The sequence below is a fragment of the Podarcis cretensis genome, assembly GCF_951804945.1.
Source record: "Podarcis cretensis genome assembly, chromosome: 6".
In the NCBI taxonomy this organism is placed as follows: Eukaryota; Metazoa; Chordata; class Lepidosauria; order Squamata; family Lacertidae; genus Podarcis; species Podarcis cretensis.
The window spans coordinates 31,317,862-31,332,390 of NC_137175.1; positions in this window are offsets into that span (position 1 = coordinate 31,317,862).

Consider the following 14,529-nt stretch of genomic DNA (forward strand, 5'->3'; position numbering starts at 1 on the left):
GACAAGGAAGGGTTAATGCTGACAGGAGCTCACTGCTAAACAGGGTGAATTTATTCTATAGTCATTAGCACCGGCATCACTTTGTAACATCTACCTCATTATCCACTCCATTCACACAGTTTCCACTATGGTAACCCTGGAGGTATGATTTATTTAATCTCCTTTCATTTTATGCAATACTAAAAATATAAAAAAATAAAAATTACGAACTAGGATACAGTGTGAGAAAGGCATAGGCAAATATTGGTTAAAATGTTTTCAGGTTGTACCCGCTCAGATGGAATAAAGGGTTGTCAAAGCTTAGATAACAATAATTGTCTATTGATTTCATATATTCATTGCTTAGCAGCCCTGTCACTGATCCATTTTGAACAGATCACTTTTGAGACACCTTAATCATCACACATTTCAGGACTCGCAGTATACAGCATGCCAATACTGTAATTAGAATACATATAATTACAATGTACCATCATTAGCTCTAATTATACCACTGCATAATAGCGCTATTATAATACATTACTCTTATTAATACTTACATACTTAAAATAAGAATGAACATTATTTGTTCTGGCTGCACTCTTATTAAAGATCAGCCAGCAATACTGACTTCCCAAGAATATTTTCCTGAGCTAACTACTACAGAGACGAATGGGAGGAAACAAGAGTCATATCTTGGGACAGGGAAGGTTCATAGGATACAGGTGGAACAGCTGTATAACAGGGGAAAGTGATGAGACTGTAAGATCACAGGAATGAAAATGCAACATTAGTGCTATTTATTAGATGTACCATGATATTTGAATTTGCCAAGCATTTGTACCGTAAGTGCATAAATTTAAAGAATCAGTGAATATCCAAGGACTGAGCGGAAATGTAAGAAGTGGGAGGCACATTTATTCTACTTAATTTATATCTTATCCTTCATCACATAGTCATCCTAGAGCAGGTTACATAAAATTTAAACATGACAAAGTAAGCACTAAAACATTAGAACAATATAAACATTACTGCTGTTCTTTCTTTGTTCACATACCTATGAGATAACTGCATGTTCCTACACCGTTAAAAGCCTGGTGGAAGAGGTAGTTTTTGGCTAGGGCTGAAATCCAAATAGTGTCAGTGTCAGCCACATCTCTAGTGGGAGGGCATTCCACAGCTTGGGAGCCTCCACTGAGCAGGCCCTGTAAGAAACCACAGTGCTATCAGCCTCTACTATGATAGAATCACAACTGCTATAGCCTCTCCAGCAGATATTAATGTTTAGGCAGGGCTGTATCAGGTCTTCGTGTGAGTACAGAGCAGTGGAGGACATGGACCTTTGCCCAGATCCAGCAGGGCTGTTACTCTGTTCATGTAACTAGGTTCCAAACTATTCAATATAGCATTCACTTTTCCAACAACCCTTTTTCCAAGGAGAGTACAGTGCAAGAATGTTAATGCTTGTGCTTTGTAACCATCTTGCCACCCTTTAACATCAGATCATTGCCTTGCATCCTGCAAATGCAGAAATATTTCCCTTCCTTGCCTGTGGACCACTGTCTTGACCCGTTTTTCATTCTAGCCTCAGCACTACTGCCTATTCCAGTTTCAATCTGACTATTCATAAATAATTGCTCTGCTTCCAACCTCTCTTTTCTTCCCCTCTCCCCACTTTCACCCTACAATGGAATTTAGAGAGAATTTAACTCACTCAGTGGCTAAGAAACAAAACCCAGCACAGGGCTGTATGCAAAAGTGGCTTGCTGGGTGGGATGAAGCCTCTGTGCTGGATTCCATGCAGGTGAATCACTGTTCTTACCAGGAGAAGGAGAGGCAAGTCAACAGGGAGGTCAGTGTGGTACAAACACACCAGCAGGACCAATCCTGCACCATGCTTACCTTCCTGCCATCTTACTTTGCCCTCCCACTAAGCAACAGTAGCCCACCTCATAGCTACCATAGCAGCTCCTCCACACCCTATGGTGAGCCAGTAGAAATGGGTTATGATAAAGTTGAACATTGCCTCCAGCTATTATGGGTTGGAGCTAAGACACCACCCTTCCACTTGTTCTTGTGGCTACTTTCATTTTCCTATCTAGCTGTGTGTTAACCTGTTCATCACTAAACAGCTGCTTCTTTGGGGCCTGTAAAATGAGTAACCCCATCTTATATTAAATAAGAACTTAACAGGCTGTATGTAGGAAAGGCTTGGCCTCTCTGTGGATAAGAACCCTCCGAGGCAGATGTCACCAGCCTGGTGCCCTCCAGATGCTTTGCACTACAATTCCAAACAACCTTAGCCAGCATGGCTGCTTGAGAACACAAAGAAGGCATGGTGCAATATCCCTTCTTAGAGTTTTTTGTAATATAAGACCGTACCTCCATTTACCACGCCTGTCACAGTGACGGGCCTTTTGCTAATAGCTCCCAGATATTGAAGACAATTATATTATTTAAGGGGCAGGTGGGGCTGATATCACTGAAACTCTATGCAATATTATTCTTCATCCCAGCTGTAGAAGTAGCATTTCTATTCTCCACCCCCCCCCCCCAGAGAGCTAAGCCTAGCCTAATTACCAAAATCTGAAATGCTTGGGCAGCATTTCTTATTGTAGATTCTAAAAGTGTTGTTCTTACTGCTTGCAAACTATTCTGCCAATGTAGACTCTTGCCTTAGCACTATGGATGTGAAAACATTTGGTTTGGTTGACATTTTATTGAGAATCCATCAGATTTGCACTACCCAAAAGATCAGGCAAACAATATGCCACTATCCTATGAAATTCAATGAACTTTTGCAATGCAGTTCTTCAACCGAAAAGTGCATACAAAAAATACATATATTCAGAAGAAGTGTGCATAAAAATGCAAACATTAGTGAAAATGATATAGAAATATGCATGTTAGAGGAAAATGTTTGCAAAAATGTGTATATTAGGTGCAATGCACGCCAGAATGATGGTGAATTCTCATGAGGACTTTAAAAAACAACAACCTTAGACTGATGTGAAAATGCTGTGAACTCAACTTTTAAATTGGAAAAATGAGAAACTGAGAGACATTCATGCATCCCTATTAGGAACATTGGAAACTGCCTTAAACTGAGTCAGACCATTGGTCCACCCAGCTTAGCATTGTCTACACAGACTGGCAGTGGCTGTCCTGGATTTCAGACAGAATTCTCTCTCAGCCTTCCATAACTGGTGATGTTGGGGACTGATCCTGGGACCTTCTGCTATACCACTGAGTGATGGCCCTTTCCCAGTATCATGTTGTATGTCACCAGTTCAGTGAGAGGCTACTGTGGAAGGTCTAATTTCAAGTGGGACCTGCAGCAAAATGTTACAGGACATCCTCACTTCCTAACAGGAATGCTCCTCTCCAGAGTTCCAGCCAGCCAACTAGCCAGCCATGTCTTCTGTCAAGCTGAACTCAAGCAAGCCAATTATCTCACCTTATTCCTCCACCATAATATTTTTCTTTTTCTCTTCCAACTGACTCTCAACATTCTGTGGCTCCTGGTGGTCAGTAAAAGATTCCTGCAGACTTTGCAAGCTCTAATGTGAATCCACACCTCTCAGTCTAATGTGAGGGTTGAAACTTACTACCCACCAAATATTGCACTTCTCCAGCTGTTGCAACGAAGCCCTCTACTCAAAAAAAAAAAAAAAAAAAAGGTTAATGGTCTGATAAGAAGCCAAAATGGGCTCATAAATAAATGCTTGCAAAAATGACGCCAACTGGCAATTGACTTATTTATTCATCCTTGTGGCCACTGGGCATGCTTGGTCCACACTGAGATGTTTGGAGCGGGTTCTTCTCCACCTCATAATTTACTTTAGCAAGCTTCAGAGTTCTCTTGAGCATGCTAGGCCCATCTTCTTGTTTCTCGGTGACCCCATTTTGTCTCCAATTCTGACAGCATAAGGGAAACTATGCTGGAGGATGAGAGCACAAACTTCAGCTGCAAGGCACTGGACAGGTGGCAAGAGCAATAGGGGAAGGTTGCATATTGAACTGCTTAAGAGTCTTTAAACTGATATGGGTTGTTAACCATCATGCGCAGGTCCAGGGTTGTTAACCATAATGTCTGGGCCAATTCCTAACACTAACGGTTGCATTCCGCCTTCTGCTGACACCATTTCCAGTTCTGCAAGGAAAAGCCTTCTTCACTTTCTGCCTCGCACAGCTGCTGAGTGTTGATGTGCATCAGTGAATATGTTTCATTACTGATCTGTGTACAGTTTGCTACAGCAGTTAATTAAGTCTGTGAAATGGCCTGGAATACTTTTGGAAGGCTTGGCATAACAAAAGCATAAAATTATCATGGTTTCTAATGCAGAGTTAAATGACTTTTAACTACACACCTCACCTTTTACATTTCCCCTACTCTTCTAACTTTCTTCCTGCCCTGAAGAACATACTGTAGAATAATGATCCTTATTCCAGGACACTTTGTTATGGGGTAACTGCAGCTTAATCAGCTGAGTAGGAGGCAACCATCATGAGTTTCTCTTTTTGCTATGATGGGCAGTCCAACAATATAGGTCCAAATGGTCACTCGCCATGGGCGATAGTCAATTTAGCTTGACTCAGGGTAGACCAATTGAAATTAATGAACCCAACATTGTCATGTTCATTCATTTCAGTGGGTCTACTCTGAATAAAACTTTGTTGCATACTACCCCAGTATCTTGTAAACATTTGTATTGCGGCATGGGAAGCCAGGAATTTTACAAGGCCCCCTGAGAATAAATAGTTTTAAAAAGAATCACATTAGACAAGTGTAGAAAGGCAGGAATATCAATGATTATCTTCTTGGATTTATAGGAGTTCACCAAAAATGCATGGCAGGAAATTAAGGGGCTCCAAGTGTGTACTTATTGGGTAATACCCACCCCCTCCACTCACACCACCCTGGGTCTGTAAAGCACCATGCGCTCTGATGGTGCTGTATACAATAAGGAATAAGGAATAATGGCTGTATACTCTTGAATGCTTCCTGTTCCAACACTTATACTTCCAATGCAGTTTTAACAAGGCCCTGGGTGTACAAAGAGCACTTATTTGGTCAAATTTCCATGTGGCCCAGAATCACAGTTAAAGAGTCCTTAAACTTTGCAGCAGCCCCTAAACGTGCAGAAATCACATACCAAAGCGGCCTCCATCTGGTCCACAGATTGCTGTTGTATAAATGGCTGCGCACATAAGGGATGGTTACAAGCTTAAAACTCTGTAAATGTGACTCCGGGTCATGCAGAACTTTGCATTTCTTATGCACCCACCATCTTATTTAAACTAACTGTTAGTTACTCTTAGGCTGCAATCCTACCCACTCTTATGTGGGATGTAAGTCCTATTGAACTCAGTGGGGTTGAATTCTGAGTTAGGTATGTATAGGGTTGCATTGTTACTCAGGCTAGATGTCCATTTGACTAAGCAATTAAGAGCTGCCATGTGTTTGGGATAAACAACATTTCATCCAAGGCTGTGATTAAGACCCTAATTTCCCAACCTGCATGTACATAAGTAGATAGTGACACAGAGTTTGCAAGTCTCCAATACTCCCTCTGACAAAGTGTGTATGTAATATTTTCAATTTAAAAAAAAATCCCTGCTTTTTTCCTGGATTGGTGTAGCTATCTAATTTCTGGTCTGCATAGCCATATACATTTGTAGTGTCCCATTTAAGTAAGTGAGCATCCTCTTAACTATGTCACTGAGAATTTCCAGCAGATAAATATGCCAGATAAGCAAAATTGCAGGTGATCTTGGAGAGGGTCAGTATGGCAGGATTTGAATGAAAGTATGAATACCACATGAATTAACCCTGTTCCTCATTCTCAGGCACTCTCCACATAGTATATGCCTTGATATAAACCTTTCTGGCAGCGTGCAGGCAAGCAGATGTTTGGAGGCTAAATCCAGTCAGCAACATCTGATACACAGTATATTGAGCTTGTATTTGGGCTCTTGTGTCTTGCAAGGGCCATCTGTGTGTTATGAATGCTCACATGTTCTGTCATGGTGATTCACTCTTTTTAAAAAAGCATATATCTTATATCCCCCAGTACATTTTGTATAACCCTGATTGCAGTTGTAGTCACCGGAGCCTGAAGACCATCATGCAGCTATAATGTGAACATGATTCTAACAAAACAAATTAGCGAGGCTGAGAAATAAAGGGAGTTCTCTACCCTGCACTCTGGTCTCCCTCCTTGATTACATGATGATATATAGAAAAGTCTAGGACTCTTTCCCGGAACAGAAAATCATCTCTTGACCTCCTAATCTAAACAGAAGTCAGTTTTGAAGAGACTAGTGCAGTGCTTCTGAATATTCCTTTCAACAGAATATTATCAAAGAGGAAGCAGGATGTAGAAGTACTATAACTCAGTACATGAAAAAAGAAAATCCTAGCTGAATTCCCTGGTGTGCTCGTAAAGAGTTGGGAAAGACTCTCTTGTCTGAAACTCCCTAAGAGTCTTTGCCAGTCATGGTAGACTACAGTTCTTCAACCTGGGTTCCCTGATATTTTTGGACTCCAACCCCTATCATTCTAAGCCAGTTTAACACAGATCTGCAATGGTGGAAGCCGTAGTTCAGATCCAAGGTTGAAGAACACTGATATTGAGCTAGCTTAACAGGGGAGGCCACATGGCACACACAGTTCTGTCCTCTGAAAGCTTGACACCACACCTGGCATCTGGTACAGCTACTGCACTCTGCCTAAAGTCAGGTCAGCCCTCGTTGGCTTGCATAAGCCCCTAGCAGCTTATTGAATTCTGGAGCAATGCATGGTTGGCTGCCTGGAATCCTGAAGAGGAACAGTCCTGTTAATTGGTGAAGATATCCCAAACTCCTCCCCCTCCAGAACTTCTGTTAGAGAACCCTGGCTACCTTCCCCTCAAAGAAGGGAGTGTTGGAGTGACTATCCTAGGATTAAAGGCTGCATCACTGGGGGAGGGTGGAGTAGCTTAGAAAAAAAAGCAGAGTAAGAGGAGATATGAGAGAGGTATATACAATTAGGTATGGAGTGGAGGCAGTGGATAGAGATACCCCCCCCCCATCATAATACTAGAACTTGGACCCATCCAATGAAGCTGAATAGGTGCCAACTGCACCTGTTGGCAACTTTATTATCTCAGTGACTCAGTGTCCCACCCCAAGGTACACTATATCAAGGCACTGTCATAGTCCAAAACATCTAAAGGGCGCCAGTTTGAGGAGCGCTGGCATGCAGGAATGCAGCCTTAGCAGTATTTATATAAAGAGAAGTTATTGCATAAGAATCTCTGAGGGTGTATACTTTGCATCAGTGTCCAGTAATCTTTCATAATCATAATCCATGCCAGGCAAGGAAACTTTATCCTTCTCTGGCCTCTTTGCATGTTATACATTCATTACAGTCATTATTATGCCAGAGAAAGTAAAACACCCTAAATAAGTCTATTGAACTTTATTCACGTTTGGAAACCACTTTGCCAGATCATCAAATAATGGACAGAGCCTCCTTCCAGAAGCTGTTTACTTAATAAATTAAATTCTGAGATTTGGAAATGCCTGCTATCTCCTATATTACTCATTGTTTATTCAGTAGTGCTCAACGTTAGCAAGCACAGTAATCAGGAAGTAATATAATACAGAAGGCTAAGTGAGCGTCGAAAAAGGTTTTGCTTTGGATGAAGTGCATGAGATGCTGATCTCATCTATGCTCCTAAAACTGCTCACTTCAGTGGGTCCTGTGGATTTGGACTGCCTTAGGTGCTATGAATTACCTACAGAGAAAATACTTCCATGTGAAATGCGTGTGGAAACAGAATGCCATCTGTGCACACACACAAAACCCAGATTACTAGATGCATTTATGACATGATGTGGTGGTGGATGGGTGTATGCCCATGTGTGCATTGCACTTGGATGCAGAAAAAACATACATAGTTGCTCCGCTCTGACTCTTAAGCTGCCCACATGCATATAGAGCCAACACAGCTTGCAAGGGGTTAGCTCGTGGCTTTGTGATGATCCAGAAAGAAGAGAAGAACCCCTGATCTGATGCAGTAATAGGAGTTGTTGACATACAGGTGTGTGAATTGACTCAACAAGGTGTCAGCTGATCTACATGAGTGGCAGGGAGTTATAACCCTGGCTGCTGGGTTGAAGTTTCCAGTCAAGGAAGGAGAAAGATGCCACTTTTCTGGCAGACTTACCTTTCTGATGCCCTTTCTACATAACTACTTAGGCAGAAGGGTTCTGTGTTCCTAGACTACCTTCACACCTGGGTATGTTCCTGGAACAATGGACAATACCAAAGGGAATACTTGCCAAAGAACTGAGGTTGGAAGATAGATGCCCAACCAGGAGTATGAGAAGCTGGACAGGAGGCAGGAGATACAGGAGAGCAGCCTAGGATATATAGCCCTCTTCAGGTGATCTTATGTACAGTAGTGGAATCATGTGGGTGGGACTGCAAGGACAAACACACTTGCACCACCCCACCCTCTGTCATTCTTGGTGCTCTCAGTGAGATGGAGGGTGACCATGTGAAGCAGGAATCCGCCTGGTTGTATACTTCTTGGCACACCACTGTTTGTTCACAGTACACTGTATCAGAATGCCTGAAGAGGGCTTCCTAGACATGGGAAACAATGCCTGGTGCAATATGAATGTGCTGACTTGTTTCCAGAGGCTCAGAACAGAGTGAGCCTCGTGAGTTGGTCTTGGGAGTTGAAGCACAGAGAAGGCCACCACAGAAAAGGCCTCAAAACTTCCCATCAATACGTGCTCATTCTTCTTCCATTATGTCTATAGAATCAAATGCCTGTGGATTCATGGATTCTGTTATCAAGAGCAGTGAAGAAGATTTGGGCTTTATTCACAACTTTCTGCCTCATTATTATTCTGTTATATCGGCTGAGAAATTTGACAAATATTATCTTGGACTGTGTATACAAATATATGCTATTTTGTTCTTTCCAATATATGTTGCACTGAAGAACAAAATACCAACAAATTGTGTGTGGTTTTTTTATATAAAAAGCAGAGTCTACATAGAAAATAAATGAGTCTTGAAAATGATAATTTTTATTTCCCTCTGGACAGTAGCTGCCTGAAAACTGACATTCTGTAGCAGTAGCTAAATTTACTCCTAGTTATATATGCCAGGGGTCTGCCCCCTCCATGAATTTGTTTGCAGATGAGTCTTGTTTCCCTTTCCTCCTCCCTACAATCTTCCTTCTCCTTCTCTCTCTCTCTCTCTCTCTCTCACCCTCCCTTTTTCCTAGAGAGAAATGAAGGTTTGTTTTTTTTTACATTGAATATTTAAAGACGGAGAATTTGCAGGACGCAGCAGAGACTGCCTCCTGTGATAAGAGGAGTTATTGTTGTGAAGAATTCCTTTAAGATTCAATCTTAATCATTCCACTATTGAAATGGAAGAATAAAGTAATATGAGGTTTGAATAGACTTGATTAAAAAGAATAATTATTTTGCTTGGGTGAGTTAAATATATAAATTCATGGTGAGTTTGCATTCTCTTAGCATTTGCCTATTAGAACAGTTCCACTTTTCAATAATTATGAGTCTAGCTTTTAACAAAGAAGTGGACCCTTTTGTCTCCCAAAGCCCTCTTTTTCAGGATGATTGATGGTAAATCCACACTAATGTTGGGCATTGAGCACAAGGGACTCTGGAGCTTGTAATCTGAGGTTGCAGTTGTAGCCAGTTGTAGCTAACATAGGCAATGCCTTCTCATGCCTCAGAGCCCACTTAGGTGTGGAAGTGCCAAGCCTTCTGCCCTTGAATCAGAGCTGAGCTAGGAGGTAGGACAAAGAACAAAGCCAGGAACATATCCACAGCCTAGAAGGTCTTGTTGCTCAGGTAAGGTCCCAAGAAGGGCTTCATAGCCCTTCAGGTCTAGAGTAGTCCAATGGCTAGGCTGAGTAGGTGGGTCCAGTCCAGGACGTGAGTGACTGCATTGCTGGGATAGTGTTCCAAGCTTCAGTTGTGATAGCTGAGGCATGGCGAAACTGTTGACCTCTAAATGTTGTTCAGCTTCCATCAGCCTCAGCGAGCATAGCCAATGGTCAAGGATGATGTAGGCTAGCAACATTTGGAGGGTCACAGTCTCCCCATTCCCATGACAGCTCAACCATATGCAAAGGTTCTAGCCTCAGCAGCATCAGATGCCTTGCTGGCTCAACAAGAGAGGCAGTGTTTTTAGTGGTTAGAGTGTTGGATTAAAACAGGGAGACTTGAACTCAAATTCCCACTCAGCCTTAAGGATCACTGGATTACCTTAGGCTTGTTGCCATTTCACAGACTAACCTACTTCACAGGGTTGTTGTGAAGGCAAAAGAGGGGAAGCTATGCACTTTTCTCTGAGCTCCTTGATGTAATGGTATGATCAAAAATGTCCTTAATAAATCAATTGAAAGGGGCAGAAATTTTTGTCCGTTACTTTTCAGACTCCAGCTCTAACTCCAGACCATGACTGGGAACATATACCCTCCAAAGAAAAATTCAGGCATTGCCTTTCCAGAAAGATCAGGAGTAGGTATTGGCAAGAGAGAGATAGAAAAGCTTCTTTTGCATTTCTATTTTTTCCTTCGTCCAAGAACCTCTTAGTGGCACATGCGGTTTACCTCTTTACACCCTCACAACAACCCTGGGACATAGATTTAGGCTGAGCATGTGTGGCTGGCTTAAGGTCAACTAGAAAGCTTCATGGCTGAGTGCAACATTTGAACCCAGGTTTCCCTGTTTTCATCAAGCACACTAAACATTACACTGGCTCTCAAATTCCTCTTTCTTCACACTATCATTTTAAAACAAATTAGCCCCATGACACACAACAGGTTTCCTACAACCATACAGCTAATGTTCTGGCTTTAAAGCAAGTTATTGATAATGATGCAATACTAGGCATATAAACATTTTTACAGGAGGCTATGTCTAGTATATGGGACGCAGGTGGCGCTGTGGGTTAAAGCCTCAGCGCCTAGGACTTGCCGATCGAAAGGTCGGCGGTTCGAATCCCTGCGGCGGGGTGCGCTCCCGCTGCTCGGTCCCAGCGCCTGCCAACCTAGCAGTTCGAAAGCACCTCCGGGTGCAAGTAGATAAATAGGGACCGCTTACTGGTGGGAAGGTAAACGGCGTTTCCGTGTGCGGCTCTGGCTCGCCAGAGCAGCGATGTCACGCTGGCCACGTGACCCGGAAGTGTCTCCGGACAGCGCTGGCCCCTGGCCTCTTAAGTGAGATGGGCGCACAACCCCAGAGTCTGTCAAGACTGGCCCGTACGGGCAGGGGTACCTTTACCTTTACCTTTACCTATGTCTAGTATAAATAATCTACAACTGAAAAACAACATCATCGACTGAACTTGCTCCTGGAAGAATTCAACCCCTTTCTTCCTAACTAGAAAATACTAGACAAAAGCTGAAGTTCTAAATCCTCTTTTACTGGGAGTAGGCCCCCTTAAGCTCAACAGGACTTACATCTGCGTAGTCACATATGAGATTGTGCTGTGATAGTGCAACTCTATACATGACATCTCACAAGGATGCGCCATTAATGCAAGTAGTCTCAATTCCTGGGGCTGCAATCATACGTACACTCGCCTAAGAATAAGCCTCACTGCATAGACCGGGACTAAATTCTGAGCAGATGTGCATATGCTTGCATGGCTGCAATCCTAAACCTAGGATTAAGCGCCACTGAATTCACTGTTACTTACTCCCTAATAATCATACATAGTGTTGGGCTCTCAATGCATTATCCTGTTTTAAAACTCTTGCTTCATCTCTTCTAACTGAGTTGGAAAACAAAGAGCCTGGCCAGTAGGTTTTCAGGTCTGCTGCTAGAAAAGCATTGCTAAGAGCATCGATTTTTTAAAGCTGCACACCCAAGGTGAACTTTTAGACTGGACTCTGTTCCTGAAGGTGACATCTATTTAAAGAGCTGCCCAGTCCAAGTCCAGTTTAAAGATTGAAACCATAAGAAGAGAGAGCAATGGGAGCCTTGAAGTTGCCCATCCACATTTGGCATCTGGACTACAGATTAAGCCAGGCACAGGGATACTCGGCCCTCCAGATGTTTTGAGACTACAATTCCCATCATCCCTGACCACTGGTCTTGTTAGCTAGGGATGATGGGAGTTGTAGTCCAAAAACATCTGGAGGGGCGAGTTTGCCTGTGCCTGGATTAAGCTGACACACAGGCCATCTGGTCACATGATGAGAAGCATTGTATTTCTATTTAAATTATAGTCATCCCCCCACCAAGCGTGCACCTATGCATACAAATTATGCAAATCTGTATTCTTTTTCATCCTCTGCTTTGGTAGAATGTAGGTGGCCACCTAACCTAGGTGCGCCATTAATTAACTGCATCTGTTCCATCTCTAAAAGAGGCTGTTGTGCCTTTCTCCCAAGCTTCAGAAGGTCCCAGATATGATTCCCAGCTTCTCCAAGTAGAGGCCCCTATGAGAGACCCCTGCCTGAACCCCTGGGCAGCCATTGCTAGTCAGCATAGACTGTATTGTGCTAGATCGGTCTGACTCAGTAAGATTCTTACATTTCTGCTACTCAACTACCCTTAAAAAAAATCAAAGTATTGTTGACCTTTTCCTTCCATGCTCTAATTTGCAGTGTGCATGATTGTAGCAGTAGCAAGTTATACAAGGACCGGGTTTTTATTAGCTTTGCAGCAGCAACTGCTATGGGAATGGGGAACAAAAGGAGCAGCTCTGCTTGCCATCTTCTTTTACCAACCTGTGAAATTCTTTGCCAACTTTAATTTGAATTAGCTCTCTCTCTCTTTTTCTGCCACTTTTCTGCTGCCTTTCCCTCCTTTCTTTTTAAGAATACTTTTGACAGGAAAACATATTCTTTTTGGTTGCATCCCCACACAGGCACATAAAAACACGTACCAGTAAATTAATCCTCTTGTCCCTCTGAGTTTTCTTCTAATTTCAACTTTTTGTAAGTTGCCTTGGGAGCCTGTTGAAGGGTTTAGCATAAATAACCTAAAAACAATAAAATAAAATAAAATATTAGGCTTACATGGAACATAGTGGAAGTGGTTGTTGCTCTCAGAATTGTTGGGGGGAGGTGATTCTGGAGGAAAGGACACTGAAAACAAGCTGTGTGTCATCCCAAAAGAGGAAATGCAGCACCCAAAAATAGGACAAAAGAGGATACAGATTTGCATAATACTAGCACAGGTTGATTTATCTGTATAGATGCAAGTTTAATAATAATTGCTATAATTTAAATAGAAATACGATATGTCTCACTCCCTATAATGAAGAAGACTGCAACACCTGAGTGCCTGTTGGTGCTATCTGTTTATATTTAAACCAGTCTTAGACCAGACTGCCTTTCAAATCCAGTGGTACCTCAGGTTACATACGCTTCAGGTTACATACGCTTCAGGTTAAAGACTCCACTAACCCAGAAATAGTGCTTCAGGTTAAGAACTTTGCTTCAGGATGAGAACAGAAATCGGGCTCTGGCGGCGCGGCAGCAGCAGGAGGCCCCATTAGATAAAGTGGTGCTTCAGGTTAAGAACAGTTTCAGGTTAAGTACAGACCTCTGGAACGAATTAAGTACTTAACCTGAGGTACCACTGTAGAGGATGCTTTCAAACAGAGGGGTAGGACAGGACCACAGGACATAGGACCACACTAGATATGAAACACTGATTCTCATGATGCTTTGCAAAGAAAATGTTGCATCGTTGATAAAGCCATGGTAGTGGTCAGTGCATTAGTTGGCTCTCAAAAAATTCTTTGGCTACCTAGTAAATTGCAGGATTATAAAGGTTAGGATTCAGTGGTGCACAATCAAATATGGTACAAGTGGGGAAAGAGTTCCTAGAAAGGTATTTTAAATGATAGGATATGCATCACAATCCTATGCCTGTTTTCTAATAAATGTTCCTTAGTGAGGTGTATGCAGAATTCCCAGTGAGTGTTCAGGCTTAATATGTAAAATCTTTGTTATCACTACCTTAATCAGATAAAAGTTTCTGTGAGATGAAATGATGAGAGGTTTCATGTGGTTGTTATCACTAAAGATTCTATTTCCTTATGACTTGCATGTTGTGCATTCCCCACCCCACCCCACCCCAGTTGTTCCAGACGCCTATATCTGAGGAACAAGCAAAGAGTGTGAGAAATAATGGTTACATGAGAAGTCATCTCAAGACTGAAGCTGAATATGAATAGGAAGGGAAGGATTTGTCAATTTCAGTTCTTACAGTTTCTCATTTCTTCAATCTTAAATTGGGTTTTCCATATTGCTGTAGCAATTTGCAAATTTTCTTGAAAAAAACAAAACCTTAAAGAAATTCCTTAGCATTTTAGTGTGAGTTTCTCCCTAAAAACACACATAAACACATTTTTGTATGCAATTTTGACTAATGCACATATTTTGCTTCAAATGCCTGATTCGGCTAATGTCCCCTACCCGCTCCCAACTGTGTGATCATCATCATCACCATGTGAGGAAGAACAGAAATATTATCCCTCGGCCCACCCCTTCCCTT